The sequence below is a fragment of the Dermacentor variabilis genome, chromosome 1, assembly GCF_050947875.1.
Source record: "Dermacentor variabilis isolate Ectoservices chromosome 1, ASM5094787v1, whole genome shotgun sequence".
Classification (NCBI taxonomy): Eukaryota; Metazoa; Arthropoda; class Arachnida; order Ixodida; family Ixodidae; genus Dermacentor; species Dermacentor variabilis.
The window spans coordinates 14,656,763-14,673,484 of record NC_134568.1 but is presented as its reverse complement, the minus strand read 5'-3'; the positions used below and the strand labels follow the sequence as shown (position 1 = coordinate 14,673,484).

At 45.8% G+C, this 16,722-nt stretch overlaps 1 long non-coding RNA gene across 1 annotated transcript in view; it reads right to left on the bottom strand.

Annotated features, from left to right (window-relative positions):
• Nucleotides 1-7,499, bottom strand: part of LOC142575545 (uncharacterized) — a 44,239-nt gene extending 36,740 nt beyond the window's left edge. Inside the window, exon 1 of the long non-coding RNA XR_012826665.1 lies at nt 7,425-7,499. This is a non-coding gene — a long non-coding RNA (uncharacterized LOC142575545). The remainder of the gene's footprint in view (nt 1-7,424) is intronic.
• Between the last annotated feature and the right edge of the window lie 9,223 nt (nt 7,500-16,722).

Here is a 16,722-nt window from a genome sequence, read left to right as displayed (position 1 = left end):
AGTGCACTACGACAGGGCGCTTTATCGGGCGTGCGTCTTTTTTCAGCCTGCGCCTCCCACCAACCTTTACCTCGCGAATCTGGCTCTCTACCACCGAGGCCACGCGCAGGTGGTAGAGAGCCAAGCACTGCTGTCCGCCGCTCTAGTAAGCCCCATCAGACGCTAGAATTAAAAGAGTTCCCAACATGATAAGTCAAATGGATTTTTGTTGATTAGAGTACAGAATAGATAATCATTCACCTTTAATCACAGTGCGCATTCGGCTTTCGTACGGGTGCATCTACACGCTGAATATTTGAACACCCTTACGAGGGTGTGAAGAACCGCGCAAAGAGCGATTGGACGAAAAATGTTACGCGTAACGTTAAGAGACAGGAAGAGAGCTGTGTCGATCAGAGATCAAACGGGAATAGCTGATATTCTGATTGACTTTAAGAGAAAGAAGTTGGACAGGCAGATCAGATAACTATGGCGGGGGGGGGGGGGGAGGGGCATTAGAGTTACAGAATGGATGTCGAGCGCAGTCGAGGACGGCGGAAACTTGGGTGGAGTGATCAAATTAAGAAATTTGCAGGCGCAAGTTAGAATCAGCTGACACATGTGAGGGGCAATTGGAAATTGCTGGTAATTGGAGGCCACCTTCCTGCAGTGGACACAAAAAGAAGAAGAAGAAGAACGTGATGTTGATGATGGTGGTGATGATAGTGATTAATGCAGCCGTGTCCGCATAACGGCCAGTGAACATATCCACCCTTCCGGGTTACGTTTCGAAGCTGGGAAATTAGGCGGCCGGGTGCACTCTCCAGGCGATGAACCCCAAACACTACCGGGCGCCGGGTTCGGGAGCACCTGTGCCCACCTTTATTTTTTTTTTTTTCGGTGGGGGCCGGCGGTGGGTTTAGAACTGTCCACCTACCGCTGCCGCGGTGGTGATGATGATGATGCTGATGATGGCGGTGGTGAGTGTGTAAAGGATGCTTGTGTGTCCCATGCTAATACTCATCCATAAGGGGCTAGACTGACGTTGATGGGGACAAATTCGGCTTTATTTTTTGCTGACTTCTTTGTGCCAAGCAAACATGATGGCAACTGCGACAGACGACACGAAAAATGCATGACATAAACTTTCATAGTTGTTGCTGTCAAACTGTCGCATTTTTAGTGGACAGCAGGTGGTCAGAATTAAGACACAGTTTTTAACTACGGCTCCCGTCGTTGCAGGTGCTGTTCGAGCTTGATGTCCTGTGCCATAACATTTGTTATGGCCTTGAAGGTAAGGGTCTTATCCATGGAACAAGTCAATTTCACCCTGAAGCAGCAGCGCCTTGAAATGCACTCCTACGTTTCGCCTGGCTCCTCCAATTTCGGTCAGAGTAATCCATGCAGGTCTTCTTTCAGCCAACAAGCAGAAGCTCCGTGTACTCTCTGATGCGTCATCCAGTAATAACCCCGGGTTTGGAATGATACAATAAGAATTTACTAACTAGGCATAAATAGCAGCGGATGGGGGCTCCTTTTTCTGCGAACTTTCCAAAGATTGGAAACAAAAACGGTCATGTAGATTGACAAAAATGCGAAGAAAGTAATTAGAACGGAAAATACCTTCGATAACACAACGGGCAGGGCCTTTCTATTTCAGGCTCGAGCTGGTTGTCTAAGGACAAAAACATACCTTAGTAAATACTCGCAACAAGATTACGCATGTGCATGCCGCCACAAAAGTCAGGGGACCAGACTGCCCACCCTAATGAAATGCGAAGGGATTCACCCTGGTGAGACCCGTAGGTAACGCAAACCTTCCAGAAGCGCATGGAGTTAATATAGACGGAAGCGTTAACCGCTCAGCAGTCGGGATAAGTAAGAGACGTTTAGAGTGTTGGTGAAAAAAATAAGCAGAGAAGAGATTAACACTACCGGATATGTTACGGGCATAGGTAGCGGTACAAAGTAGATAAGTTTTGAGGAAGAGAGAACAGATTAAGGAGATGAATACAAAAATGCTAAAACGAAAAGCACGTATAGCATTCCTGATTAACTCCAGTAGGCTAGGAAACTATTTTTCCTCGCCACGTTCCAAATGGAATGCCAATAAACCATCATCATCCTCACTGTGGCACAACTTGAACTGTTCATGAGACTAGTCTCACGAGACAGAAGGGATCGCTCAGTATCTCCGTTGCTTTTATTAACAAAGGCCACACGTGCCAGAACCCTTAACTGTTACATACACAAACTTATGCAGAGCGAAAGCGTCAATGTGCACGAACAAAGCGACATATGCATACAGTCAAAGGGCAGTGCCAGTTCCCAGGAAGTGCGCCAGGAAAACTGCAATCGGACGAAAGATTCGGCAGGGGCACTCGGAGAAGCCTCTCACTAACGCACTGCACTGACTTGGCTTCTGTGATGCGTGATCATTCGTTCCCGTAGAAGTGACCGGATGTCCAACTTCCCACGTCTAGACGGGGACGTGCTTCTGTACGCGGTTCAGTGAATCCCCGTTCTTCTCGGGGGCCGGCGGCAGTCCCAAAACGCAATTACAACCGAAAATTAGGCTCACAACCCCCTTGACGCGTGCTTTGGCTTTCGTCGTAGCAATAACCTGCTGCTCCCAATTTCTAGGTCCCATCCGCACGCGAAACATGCCTCAGTTGCCGTAGGACTTCGAAAAATAAAACGAAATCACCAAATCAAGGTTTACGACGACTTTGCGAAGCCCCTTGAAGAAAGCTCTGTTACAGACCCACCCCACCAGCTTATAAACTGTGATGTACGGCCTGTGGAGACTCAAACAGCGTGAATAAATTCTCGCTAACCCCTCAACACAGCATAAGGGAAGCTGTCCTTCATCCGCCAGAGTGGTGCAGTGGCTTTGGCGTTGCGCTGCTAAGCCCGAAGGCGCGAGATGGAATCGCGGCCGCGGCTGCTGCATTTTGATGGAGATGAAATGCAGAAACACCCGTGTACCATGCATTGGGTGGTCAAAGAACCCTAGGTGGTCAAAATTAATCTGGAGTCGCCTGCTGCGGAGTGCCTCATGATCACATTGTGGCTTTGGCACGCAAAACGTAAATATTGCGGTTTTGGCACGTATTACGAGCTGTCACATTACCCTGAAGATAATGCTCGCGCGCAGCGACCGTCACTGCAGAACTGATATCGCTATGTGGTTTAGCGGGGCGAGAATCCGCAGATGCAGTGTGACGCGTCGTTTTCTTCGAACGTACGTGCCTCGGATATTAAAAACTGAAATCATGTGTAGCACGCACCCCGCTAAATTTCAACTGTTGTACCCGTATAGACCACGGACCATAGTCTGGTAAATACGGCGATTCTCTGTTTCTTTTTTTTTCTTTTCTTTTTCTGTGTTGGAATCACGGGGGGTATTCACGTCAGTTATTAGTAGCGGCGTGTCTTAACTTCTGTGCACGCCACGAGGACGAAGTCGATGAATGATGATTGTCGATAAAAGAATTTTGATGAGAGGTGTATCCGCTGAGAAGTATGACGCAAAACTGAATACATTTAAGGCTTCGATATTCCTTGTGCCACAGTGGCACATTCACGCTGGAGGATTCGCCAAGAATGGTCGCGTACCCAGTGGCAGACCCGGTTGCACATACGCAGTGGCCGAAGTAGTCTCCTCAGCATTACAGAGAGAGAGAGAGAGAGAGAGAGGGAGAGAGAGAGAAAGAGTGAGAGAGAGAGAGAGAGAGAGAGAGAGAGAGAGAGAGAGAGAGAGAGAGAGAGAGAGAGAGAGAGAGAGAGAAACGCACGAGCATAACCGATGACGCCAGCACATAACCAATGACCCAAGTTGTACATGTCTACAGTGTCGATCATCTATAACGAACGCCTGTACAACAAAATGGCCTGTATGATAAATAAATTACCCTGTCATGGTTCTATTTTGAGCAGTGCGGTGCCTGACCTTTACAATGAAGTGATCCTGTATAACGAATGATTTCGGAAGCCCCAAGCACTTCGTTATAAACGTGTTCGACTGCACCCCCACAGATACGTTTTAGACCGTAAATATTTTTATCAAAAGGCTATAAGCGCAGCGAACGCGCAGTTTTTTTTTTCAGTTCAGTTCCTAGGTGTGGTGGACATACTTTGTCGCTAATAAGGTAAGCTTCAGAAGACTAATTAACAAGGACTCATTAAAGAAAAAACTTTATTAGTGCCCTGGGGGTATTTGCTTGAATGGCAAATTTCGAAGTGGTCGCATGTTAATGCCCCTTATTTTTAAACATTAAAAGCCACACTTAATTCTAAATGTTCATCATCGAATTTCAAGAGTAAATCCAGGCATTATCGAAACCGAGGGCCACGGCAGCGCAGAAAAGGCAGACCGAAACGCCCCTGATTATCTTTTTCCCCAATTCGTTGACAAGAATATTAAATAAAAGCGGGGAGACCCGTTCCTACAGGTTTGTAGTAACGGGTTTGAGGCTAATTAAAAATAAGTGAATAGGGGTTTCGAAATAATAACCAAGTTGATTGTTTATGAGGTGAAAAAGCCAATTGCAAAAATAATATTTGGGCACGGTAACTCACGGTGTTCTGAAGTGCAGTCAGCGAGGGCGCAATGTCTTCGCCTAGAGCGTCACGGGACGAAGACAAGCGCAAGGAAGTTGGACACTGAACGCCTCGGCCATTCACGGCACCTACTGGCACGTTACGCTTTGCCTGGCAAGCATGTGCTGCCGCGTGCCGCGTCAGGATTTTTTCGCGAAATAGCGTCAATCAAACTTCGCCCCACACTTGGTTACGGGACGTTGGCGTCTGACGCACCACGGGACCCGCTCGGTTTTGATATTGCCTCGATTGAGCTTTCGAATGCGACGATGAATATTGCGAATTAGGCGCAAAATTTAGGATTTCAGAAAAAAATGAGTGCACATTAAACTGCGGCTGCCACCAAATTTGCCATTTAGACAACAACCCTGAAGGTTATACTTTAAAAATTGATTAGTGAGTTTTTGTTAATTAGTCTTGTGAAGCTCACGTTATTAGCGGCAAGCTACGTCCACCTCGGCTTTTTTGTCAAAATTATTATGGTTAAAAAAAAACGCTGTATATCCTGCCAGGAAACATCGGCAAACGCCAAACTCCAGGAAAGGAACAAAAAAAAAAAAAGAAACACAGGAACGTATGAAATGCATTTACCTGTGTGCTCGGCGTATCGTTACCTGTTCGTATCATATTTAAATAAAGGTTGCATTTATTTCATTCCTCCCTTTCCGTACTAACACTAACTTATGCGTTTAAGTATTTCATTAGCACATGCTAGAGACGGAGAGCTTTCGTGCACGGGCTATAAAAAAGGCTTTACACTTTAGGGTGCTACTTTAGCACGCAGTAATATCCTTCATCATTCTTACGGCCATCTCATTCCGTAAATGTTAAGCATCGGCTGCCTTCCGGACAGCAACTCTGTTGACATGCCAACGATTCTTAGATGCCCAGCACGAGAAGTTGCAGAAAGGTTATTCCCGCTACTGTGATGGTCACGGTACAAAAACACACCTCGAGGCCTACAAGATTTTAGCAATAAAAAATCTGCCTCATCCGTCACAGACGCCGGAAACCTGTCGTTGCATTGTGGCTTCCCCCTCCTCCTCTCCTCCCCCACCCCCCCTTAAGGTTGCTGTTCACTCGTTGACAATGTTAAACTATTTTCAAAGAGGGCAAATAAACCCGTCTAAGTACTCTACAAGGTGTCTCAGAAGAGGCTTTCAAAATGTTCTGAATGTAGAAAAGACGCGATAATTAAGCAATGTCGGGAAGGATACATTGCCACTGAGGCATACATATTAAAATGGCTCGATATAGTGATTAGACTCGTAATTACGATGCAATTAGATTATAACTTTTTGACTGAAATAGCCATACAATTGATCACACTGCGAGGCTTGGAGCCCGTCATCCGAGGAGTTGATAACCATTTCCAGACATGCAAAACGGAGAAGCTACTCATTTCTACAGCCCAATGAACCCCAGCCAATTCTACCTAGAAAATCGAAAGTGAGCTGCCGAAGAGCACAAGTGCCGCGCCCTGAGCAGATAAATGACGTGACTGTGCCTCACCTTCGGGCAAGAATGCAGCTATAGAGTCCTTATCAAGCCGCTGCTATTGACTGTTTGCCTCCCATAGACGTTCTGCAAGTGTCAAGCTTGATGTGTCAAAGCATGAAATTTCACCGCATTGATCACGCTTGCTCTATCGCCCGAGCTGTTCAGCTTATGAGGTGACACAATAGGCGACGACAGTATTATGTAAAGATACAGCTCTGAGTGGCTGTAAGGGATTACGAAGCTCTGAGACGAAAGGGACCGCACGCTGCACGCATAATAATAACACGATGCCAGAATTGTTTCGGCATGCTTCACCTTAGGGAGCCTACATGCAAGGCTTACTTAATTGCTCCCTATACTTTGCCACAGGACCAGCCACGGTAGCTCGACAGCTACGGCGTTCTGCTGCTGAGCAACAGGCGGCTGGTTCGATTCTCACTCGCAGGTGCCGCACTACAATGATGTGGGCGAAATGCATAAACACTCGTGTGATTAGATTTAGTTACGCGCTAAAGAAGCCCTAGGTGGTCATACTTAGTCTGCATCCCCCCCCCCCCCTTAGGGCTTCCTCATAACCCACTGTGCCCGCTTTCGGGAAGTTAAGCCCCAGACGTTAAAACACGGCGTTATCTATAGACGTCGCTTGTTGCAGTACAAAGCACGTAGTTCGAGCGCTCTATAGACAACGCGCGAGCTACTGCGAATGCAGACTGAAACTGGGCCTAGGCAAAACACTCTCGAGTTATACTGCATGTAATATTGCGATAGCCTTCGTTGTAATCGATCGCTATGCCCTCTGTGCGGAACTGCAACATTCCCCTGTGCCATAGGAATCACACTGATGATATGCGCATACATTGCTTACTTAATTAGCCCGACGCAAAGCTGGGTCGATGACCGATTGCGCAATACATATCGGGCTTCTGACAGGGGACAATTCTTCCTGCTTTTTTTCGCGAAAACTATATATGTGCGCGTAAGCTGCTTGCTGGGCACCTTGCTTCTTTATCTTCCGCTAGCCCAGCAATACGCGAAAGGTGTTCAAGAAAAAGAGCCCTTAAGATAAGCTTGCGACTGGAGTCCATTAAGAAATTAAGGCCTCATGCATAGGAACTTCAGATTCTTGCGTTCTTTTTTTTTTTACGAAACACCGCCTTTCTCAATATAGGGTCGAGACCGCAGTTTCTTAGTCTTTCAAGTTTTCCGAAATAATGGAAGCGTCGCCATTATATCGAACGAAATTGACAGGTTCCTCCTTACTTGCCTGTTTTCTACGTTCCAATCTTTCACCGTCTAGTGCCTCTTTAGTGAGACGGCAGTTGAAAGCTCAAAAGTGAACGTACCTTGATCGTCGGTCCTTTCCGTTGCGCAGTCGCCGTCACCTCTTGATCCTCGACTTCATCCTCCTACTATCTAGCGTAGATAAACACCAACACCGAGCCCCTGCGCAACGTGCACTTGAGAGTAGGTGACGCTAAACACTCAGCTACGCATAGTCAACGGTTCGAGGAAAGCTCATTTGGTCAGATTGAATGCTACAAAAAGTGAAAAATAGTGTTTACTGGCCAAGTAAAAATTATTATTGGACGTTTGGGAACCCATACGTGTTCCTTGTCGCTACTGTAGCGTACATAGTGTCGAAGTACATACTGCGGCGTACATAGTGCTACGTACATAGCAGAGCGTACATAGTGTCGTCGACATAGTGCAACGTACACAGCACAGCATTGATAGTCTAGTCGTATATAGTAAAGCGTGCATAGTGCTGTGCACTGTGCTGCAACGTACTATAATGCAGCGCACAAGATGCAACATATTACTACGGACATGGTGTCTTCTTATATCGTGCAACGTACACAACACGGCGTCGATAGTGTCGTCGCACACAGTAAAGCATACATAGTGCAGTGCACTGCAGTGCAACCTACTATAGTGGAGCGCGCATGATGCAACGTAGTACAACGGACATAGTGCCACGCACACAGCACTTCCTCGATAGTGTCGTCGTACATAGTAAATCATAAATAGTGCAGTGCACTATAGTGCAGTGCACTGTAGTGCAGCGTACTATAGTGCAGCGCACAGAAGAGAGAGAGAGAGAGAGAGAGAGAGAGAAGGGAAGACGGAAAGGCAGGGAGGTTAACCAGACTGAGTCCAGTTTGCTACCCTACACGTGGGAAGGGGAATGGGGAGTGAAAGAGGGAGAGAGAGAACTTAGGTGTAGGATGTCTATAGTCGGGCACTCAAGTCTGTTGCCCTCAGGTAGCGAAAAAGCGCTCGAACTGCTTTCTGAGCCAATGAACTGTGAGGCCAGGCTCCCAAGATCTTCGCTTCCGTAAATGGCCTGTCATCCAGTCTATTCAAAGCACACTGGAGAGTCGCACGTTGATTATCGAAGCGAGAACAGTGACACAGAAGGTGACTGATGGTCTCTTCACACTTGCACTTAGCGCACATTGGTGAATCCGCCATTCCAATACGATAGCTGTAGGAGTTGGTGAATGCTACTCCTACCCACAGCCGACACAGCAGTGTTGCGTCACGTCGTGGAAGGTTCGCTGGTAATGTAAGTTTCAGTGATGGGTCGAGGCTGTGTAAACAAGATGCAACATAGTACAAGGGACATGGTGTCCTCGTACATCGTGCAACGTACACAGCACAACGTCGATAGTGTCGTCGCACACTGTAAAGCATGCACAGTGCAGCGTACTATGTTGCGCCGCACATGATGAAGCGTAGTACAGCGGCCACATTGTCGTGAAGACTGAGTTATCCCGCAACCTTCGCGCTTGGTAATACGTATGTGCGGGGTTTTCTGCAATACTGAAACCCAGAAAGGGTTGGCACGTGTGTTTGCAAGTCTGAGGGCACAGCGAGGCACAACGAACACAATGTTGTGCGTATAGGAAAATACATTGTTTTTTAGAAGATAGTGACTTTATTTGATGCAGGTAGTTGTCAACGAACGTTTTTGTAATGTGACTTCAAGATTAGAATTTCAGGACACTGAAAAACAAATGGCTGACCTCTGTGGAAATGTCAGCGGGTAATCCCTTATGTGATCAGAAAACAAAAGTTCTCTGAAGACTCCGGAATGCGCTGATTTTCAGTTACCTCCTCTTCCTGCACGCTCGTGAACAAATTACACGTAAAGCGGAAAGTGCCAAGTCTAAACAGCAAAACCGAATAACTATATGATTCAGGACCCTCATTTCTTCCGCACGAAAAAAAAAAGAAACATATTCATCCGCGAATCCGCACAAATGAGAGATGCTTGTGAGCTTGATAAGAATTTTGATCGTGTCATACGTCATCCTGTGGAGGGATTTTGAGTTCGTGTTTTAACTCACCTGTTCAGGGCTCATTTGTCCACGGCAGTACGTTTAATGGTTTTTTCCTTTGGTTGCTCCTTAAACCATAGCGCTTACCCACCCCGACGATTTACTGAGAAGACGGCGGTTAAAGGGCCAAGGGCAGATGAAACATAAAAGACAAAGTAAGGCAGGCAAAGGTGGAAATACACAGGGTGATCTTTTTTAACTTTTGTGGAATTCTTAAATATAGCCTGTCGCAGATAACTTTTCTAGTTTTTGAGCTGGATTACTCAAAGAGCCGGACATTACTTGCACGAGAAATTGAAACACATATTCAACTAATTAACGCAAATACTGTAATGATCTTTTGAATTAATTGCTTTGTGGTACATATTGAAAATTTGCGAATTGTAGCCAGCAAGGCATATCCACTTGGAATGAATTTCCAGGATGATGCCAGTTAGCAGAAATGCACCATCAATGCTGCCGTAAACATTCACTGTTGTTCCACTTACTTTTTTTAATAAAATGATCTTTTATGCATTGAAGTACAAAAGTAACTCGAGCGTCCATGTATTTCGTTCCACACTATGGCAAATCATATCTCGAAACTGCCGTCATCTTGGAATTCATTTCAAGTGGATAAGTCTTGCAAGCTCACTGGGTATACAATTAGTAAATTGCAATGTGAGCCGCAAATGAATGAATTAAAAAGTTAATAAGAAAATTCTTGCGAATTAGTTGAACATGTGTTTTGATGCCTCGTGCTAGTAATGTCCGCTCCTTCCAATAATCCAGCTCAAGGGCAAGAATTGTGCTATCTGCCACAGACGATTTTTTTAAAATTCCATGAAACTTAAAAATGATTACCCTGTATAAATCCGACACAATAAAGGGCCACCTGCCCTTGGTACGGTGCCACACCTACACTCTACCACATTACCTGGGAGTGCGAACGCAACAAAGCATTCCACAAACACGAACACCCGAGTGCGTAGCAATGGGAGAGTCGGCTCACCAGCAGCGAGCTCACCGCCCAAAGGGCCCTAGTGCAGCACGCGAGCGATGCAGCACGACTCAGTGGAGCCTTGGGATAGGGGCCCACCCTTGCTGAAGAGAAGTCTCAAGTCGCCAGCGCCAAGAAGATGAAGACGACGGAGAGCTCGTAACCGCAAAACTCTTGAAAGACTCAATAAAAGTTTTCACTCACTCACTCACTCACTCACTCACTCACTCACTCACTCACTCACTCACTCACCCTGTATAAATAATATTGAAATCGAACCCGCCGTGGTTGCTCAGTGGTAATGGTGTTAGGCTGCTGAGCACGAGGTCGCGGGACCGAATCCCGGCCACGGCGGCCGCATTTAGATGGGGGCGAAATGCCAAAGCACCCGTGTACTTAGATTTAGGTGCACGTTAAAGAACCCCAGGTGGTCAAAATTTGCGGAGTCCTCCACTACGGCGTGCCTCATAATCAGAAAGTGGTTTTGGCACGTAAATCCCCATAATCAAATGTAATAGTGAAATCGACAACTTTTAGAAAAGCAATTTTTTTAGGAAAACATATGACTTAGAGGGAAAAAGAAACATGACGGTATTATAATGATTTCGTGTACGTTCGACTATTTTTGTGATGGATGCAATTAATAATTCAGGAAATTAACATGTTACTTTCCTTGTGTTACAGGATATTTTCATATGCTCAGGTGATACATTTCCTATACTGCGTCTTCTTCAAACGGCGCCAATGAAATGAAGCGGCTAGCTGAATGAAAAAGTAAATACCCTAAAACAAGCCTTAAATGGAATACCGCGCCATGCTACGCAAATCGCTCGTCACCAATGGTCCAAACGACGTTTTTGGTTCTCAAGAACTTGGAGAAGATGAGAAGGAAGCACCTCAGGGTCTTCACTTTGGAGATAAAATTTAAAGTTGGGAAAGTGTATAGCGAAACTGGCCACCCTGTATACGCAATGCCTCATGACCTCGAGCGTACCAGAATCTTGGAAGAACGCTAACATAATCCTAATCCATAAGAAAGGGGACGCCAAAGACTTGAAAAATTATAGGCCGATCAGCTTACTGTCTGTCGCCTACAAAGTATTTACTAAGGTAATTGCAAATAGAATCAGGAACACCTTAGACTTCTGTCAACCAAAGGACCAGGCAGGATTCCGTAAAGGCTACTCAACAATAGACCATATTCACACTATCAATCAAGTGATAGAGAAATGTGCAGAATATAAGCAACCGTTATATATAGCTTTCATTGATTACGAGAAAGCGTTTGATTCAGTCGAAACCTCAGCAGTCATGGAGGCATTACGGAATCAGGGTGTAGATGAGCCATATGTAAAAATACTGGAAGATATCTATAGCGGCTCCACAGCCACCGTAGTCCTCCATAAAGCAAGCAACAAAATCCCAATAAAGAAAGGCGTCAGGCAGGGAGATACGATATCTCCAATGCTATTCACAGCGTGTTTACAGGAGGTATTCAGAGACCTGGGTTGGGAAGAATTGGGGATAAAAGTTAATGGAGAATACCTTAGTAACTTGCGATTCGCTGATGATATTGCCTTGCTTAGTAACTCAGGGGACCAATTGCAATGCATGCTCACTGACCTGGAGAGGCAAAGCAGAAGAGTGGGTCTAAAAATTAATATGCAGAAAACTAAAGTAATGCTTAACAGTCTCGGGAGAGAACAGCAATTTACAATAGGCAGCGAGGCACTGGAAGTCGTAAGGGAATACATCTACTTAGGGCAGGTAGTGACGGCGGATCCGGATCATGAGACGGAAATAATCAGAAGAATAAGAATGGGCTGGAGTGCGTTTGGCAGGCATTCCCAAATCATGAACAGCAGGTTGCCGTTATCCCTCAAGAGAAAAGTATATAATAGCTGTGTCTTACCAGTACTCACCTACGGGGCAGAAACCTGGAGGCTTACGAAAAGGGTTCTACTCAAATTGAGGACGACACAACGAGCTATGGAAAGAAGAATGATAGGTGTAACGTTAAGGGATAAGAAAAGAGCAGATTGGGTGAGGGAACAAACGCGAGTTAATGACATCTTAGTTGAAATCAAGAAAAAGAAATGGGCATGGGCAGGACATGTAATGAGGAGGGAAGATAACCGATGGTCATTAAGGGTTACGGACTGGATCCCAAGGGAAGGGAAGCGTAGCAGGGGGCGGCAGAAAGTTAGGTGGGCGGATGAGATTAGGAAGTTTGCAGGGACGGCATGGCCACAATTAGTACATGACCGGGGTTGTTGGAGAAGTATGGGAGAGGCCTTTGCCCTGCAGTGGGCGTAACCAGGCTGATGATGATGATGATGATGATGATGATAGCGAGATTTACGATGCTGTCTTTTAAATCCTCTGGCACTAATGGACACGGTTCTGCGGCTTCCCTTTCTTGGTAGATAGTGTGATCATGCTTGCGAGCACTCAGTCTTCACATATATAACAAGTAGTGCTGCCCCCTGGCCGCAGCACAACGCCTGAAGGATCACATCGTTGAAACGCCGATATTGCCTCTCAGTGACTCTTGTAGTAGTGCTAAGCACAGCCATAGAGCTTTCTACAATAATTAATAGAGGGAACTTTGGCGCTGCAGTCGTTGACCCACCATGGGAATGATGGGAAGCACATGTATTTGTCTGGTCTTCGTGCTTGTAGGTTCAGACGTTCTTGTGGCTTTGTATATTACGCTTTATACGCCTTCCTTTTTGTAATAAATTTAACAGCAGTTTATACTCTTCGAAGCGCAGAAGACGCTGCGAACACGCACAATCACTACTAATTGCGACGATTGAGCTTGTCGAGGTGGCGAAATCGAAAAGCGCCAAGGGTCTCAAGGCACTGGCATGCCCGCGATAAATTCATAAGCGCGTTTCACATCGTTTGTCGGTGCATGCTTCCGTGGCGTAATGGTTTGAATATCAGGCTGCTGTGCTAGAGGCCATGTTTTCGAATCCTGCCGTCGGACAATTTTAATATAGTTTACCTAATTCTTTATTACGCAGTACATTGTTGAAAATAACGAGTTTCAAAGTCAGGAAGCCGTTTGAAGCCATAAGGACGGAGTTTAAGTAAATTCATGCACCTCCCATAATTACCATGCTGGGTCAACCACTCCCATTGCAGCTCCCGTAGACACTAGCGCCAGAGTTTCCCATAGTAATTATTGTATGAAACTCTATGCATAGCGACACAGCTGCGCAAGCAGTTCTTTGAGTAGTCAAATAGGCTCATTTTCAAGCGGCCTTCCTCAGTACAGACGTGCTCAGCAACGAGATTGCATGCAAGAACAATCGCTCACGCCAACGGTGAAAGCTTATCTGATTATCCAGCCACACCAAAATGAAGTTGTCGAAGACTTGTCGCTGCTGCACCAGGCCCCTCCCCCCCCTTTTTTTTGTTGGTATCCATACAATATTTGTATCGTGTGCTATAGTACTGCCTGCTGGAGCCTCTTAAACATATGCATAGGCGCCACCATTCTAAGGGCGTGCGTGGTGCCCAAAACACTGCTCAATCACTGCGTAAATCACTGTGTAATCGCTGCACAAATCACCAAACGCGAATGTTGCTCTATATATACGTGCTTAGCGGATGCAGTTCACAAATGAACGATGCTGGCGCGGGATGAGTTCGATGCACTGCTAATGTGGTGGAGGGCGAAGCGCTGTTTTTCTTCGCCATTTGGAGAGGGTGAATCTAACGGTGAGCAGTTGGCTTAAGGATGTTAGCATAACGGCGATGACGTGACGCAAGGGACCCAGAAAATCAAGCTTCGAACCCCTTCACAACTGGCGCACACAAAGAAAATTTAAAGGGGATTCGCACTACATAACTGATCGCCGGTTCAGCCGGCGTATCAGCATGACGTGGCCTCAGTATACCGCCGAATCCCAGCGCACACAACTCCGCCGCAGATGAGCGGCCAGCTGCACGATTCGTTGCAGCTCAGCCACGTCACGGTAGTCTGCCGACTGAATCGCCAATTCTTCCCGTCGTGCGAACACAGCTTTACAGAAAAGCGAATATTAGGAAAGGAGTGGTTACAGGTCATATAATTAAAGCAAGCGATGATGACGTATACGCGGAGTGTACACATTTAGAATTTGCTGCGAGGGGAAAAATATATTACCGTTACATTTGTCACACAAGCAATAAAGTGCATTCAGATAAACAAACAACGCGTATTATGCAGATTTCTTCATGCGTAGGCATTATGAAGCCCGCCACAACACGTCTGGCAAAACAAGGCATCCGGTAACTCAAGAGCACCTGGTAACACAAGTGGAAACTAATTGCGAAGATAGATTTGAACCAAGGCGCAGTATACTGCACCTAATCCATTCCTTGTTCGTTCGACGACGCGCTGCTATGCCACCCACTTTGTTCACTATGCTGGAATACAACATGCGCAGAGCGACTCCGCGCTCTACCGCGGAAAATGCAACGAGTCCGCCAACTCTCGCGCTTTAATTTTATTGCGAAATTCCTTTCATCTTCGTTACAACCTGCGGCGTAAGCTTGTGTATAAAGAGGTATTATGGGGCAGAATGCGCTTTCTCGAAGGATGAAACGTACTACAAGTGATTGTTCTATACGCTGAAATGGGATTACGTGCTGTGCAGGTTCTACGTTGTAACGTACCATGCGCTGATTTGAACTTTATGTGAAATCTTCGTTAGTGCTTTTGGAACTAGATTTACCTTTTACGACGATATTGTATCCATTGTATGCTTTATCCGGTTTTACATTTTTGCGTACTGTCTTTGTCTCTTTTACTAATTTGTTTGTTCTTTCCGGCCATATTTTTATAAGTACAGTCTCCTAAGAGAAGCGGTCATCCCCCATGACGCCAACCTCTCCAGCACACATTTAATAACAAAAAGGCACATTGCTTGGCAGGACGGTTGGCTATCGTTTGTGGCTGAAGTACCTCAGCAATTAGTAACGATGAATATCATCACTTGTGAGCGCTTAACTTGGATTGGCGGGCACGGAGAGGCGGCGTGTGTCAACTGACCAGAGTGAAAATGCTTGTTTCTGTGATGTGATTCAATAGAATCGATTCCGTTCAATAATGTCCGTCTTGTTTCTGTTCCGTACGACAGTAAAGGATCTGCTTTGCTGCATTTTGTTTGATTCGATTAGATTTGATTTGTTTGTTGGTTTGATGCGAAGGAGCAGAGACTAAAGGTACTTAGCCTGACAGACGACCCTGCCCCCTTCGATGCATTCGGTGTACTACACGCTAGAAATCGTAGTTTATAAACATAGTACTGAAGAGACATTGCGTGGCCGTGCTGTTAGTGGTTGGGAACGTTACAATAGATGGCTTCGAAATAAATGTTTCAATAAATATGAAATAATTTTGACATGATCTGCAAATAAAATTTACCGGTTATAACAATAAGGGTCTGACGGCAATGAGCTTTCGAAGCACTTTGCAGCTGCTGTAGCGGTTTAATTTTTTTTTTCTGCCGTGAAACGTATTTCATTCCGGTCAGAATAGGGGGTCACTTTCTAAACTCACTTGTAACGTTACATGCATGTAACGTTACATGTATGTAAAGAAATATAACGGCAACAGGCAATAATAATATCGCTTATGTCACTGCAACCGTAATACCAGGCATTCATTAGTCGATCATGCATGTGTCGCGTGCACAGAAGGCGCCGTTGTCTCGCCACGCATGGCGTAATCGGAGCTAAATTTAGCCTTCCGCTCAGAGTTCAGAGACATAGCTTAGCAGTACGTTTGTCGGAACCAACAGGAGTGATCGCGTTTGAGAGAGCCTACTTTGATATAGTAGGTACAATCCATCAAATTCAAACATGAGCTCATTAGGAGTTATGAGGCTTACGAAGTGTGGCAATATATTGCAAAAATTTGGTGGTTCCTTGCTTATGGCGTCCCCTCGTTCCACAGGTAGGGTCCAGAAGTAGCGGGAATAGACCCGGGCAGCAAGATCGACAGATGGTAATCCGCGCCCACTGCATTTGACCACGGCGGCCCCACTACGAATATGAAGCCACCACGAGTGCAATGTTAGACTGTGGTGTCCTCACTATCTGTATCATAAGTTAAGCATGCAAGCTTTATATTGTGTGAATAAATACCAGTTGAGTATTTGTTAACGCCATTTCTGTACCCTATAGTACGCATACACCCTCAGCAGCAGACACAAGCCTTTTAAGTCGGACCACTGTCGTACCACTGACCTACCGCGAAAACGGTCGAAAGAGCCAAGTAAAACTGTTTGCTTAAAAAAAAGTATGCGGCGCTCGTAACGTGAAAGT